The sequence below is a fragment of the Poecilia latipinna genome, unplaced genomic scaffold (genome assembly GCF_001443285.1).
Source record: "Poecilia latipinna isolate Pla-1442-1.1 unplaced genomic scaffold, P_latipinna-1.0 Scaffold3274, whole genome shotgun sequence".
Classification (NCBI taxonomy): Eukaryota; Metazoa; Chordata; class Actinopteri; order Cyprinodontiformes; family Poeciliidae; genus Poecilia; species Poecilia latipinna.
This window is the reverse complement of record NW_015115890.1, coordinates 25,478-26,514: the sequence shown is the minus strand read 5'-3', so window position 1 is coordinate 26,514 and position 1,037 is coordinate 25,478.

The following is a 1,037-nucleotide window of genomic DNA, read 5'->3' as shown; positions in this document are numbered from 1 at the left end:
GTGTTCCTGGGTTACTAACCTGTTCTCAGAACACAAATGCAGTGTATCAAATGCAAGAGTACTTACAACCAAGCAGAAATTACTTCCAACCAAGCAGAATTAACTCTCAGCATAGATGTGTGATCTTTCTTGGATTGGTGCTTGTTATTATTGCTGTCACTCTATTGTCACTGTTGTTTTACTTTTTGGGGGTGAAACAAAAATCAACAAACAGAACCAATTAAAATTCAGACAGTAATATTGTTCAGTGTTAATGTCTCTGAGTACATGTTTGTATAAATGTAAACATGTATGGAACAAGAAGGTTGGGGGTTCAATTCCTAGGGTTAGCATGTTAGCATGTTCCTCTCCAGGTACCAAGACTTCCTTCTAAATCCAAAAAAAATCACAAATGTTCTATTAATCTGTGTTCATGTAATTTATTCAGTCATTTATGAGTTTTTCTGGTTTAAATGTGCAAACAAAGTTACATTTGAATCCCCAGTGTCTTAATCTGTAAAAGCTTTTCTCACTGATTTATATGGGTGCGTTGAATTGTGTTGATGTTTTTTTTTTTAAAAGTGCCTTCAGACATGAGTTGTGTATAAAAAACAGAAATGAATTAAAATGGACAGAATTGCAACAGATTTTAAGCCGTATAACAAACATCCACTTATAAATGTTTTGACTGATCAATAACAGGATTGTATTAATAAGTTGTCTAATATCGTCTAGTTTTCAACTATCATTACTTTGGTGGCTGTGTTGCTGCTTTTATGCGATGCATGTAGCTGTAGGTGTTTCAGTATCAGTATATTCTGAGCTTTTGCCTGCCTTGAATGAAGGTGAATTGTCTTCCGTTTCCTTGGTAAATAAAAGTGTAAAGAATGAAATGCATTTCTTTACTTTTTTTCAAAAATTGTATCATTGTGTCCAGAAGTTAAATTTTTTTTGACATTTCAAGCTCTAAAATTTGTTTTTCCAGAAAGTTTTTGGGGTAATCCAAAAATTGAATCGGCCCCCCCCCCCAGCCACCATGGCCTTTTTTCCCCTTTCTA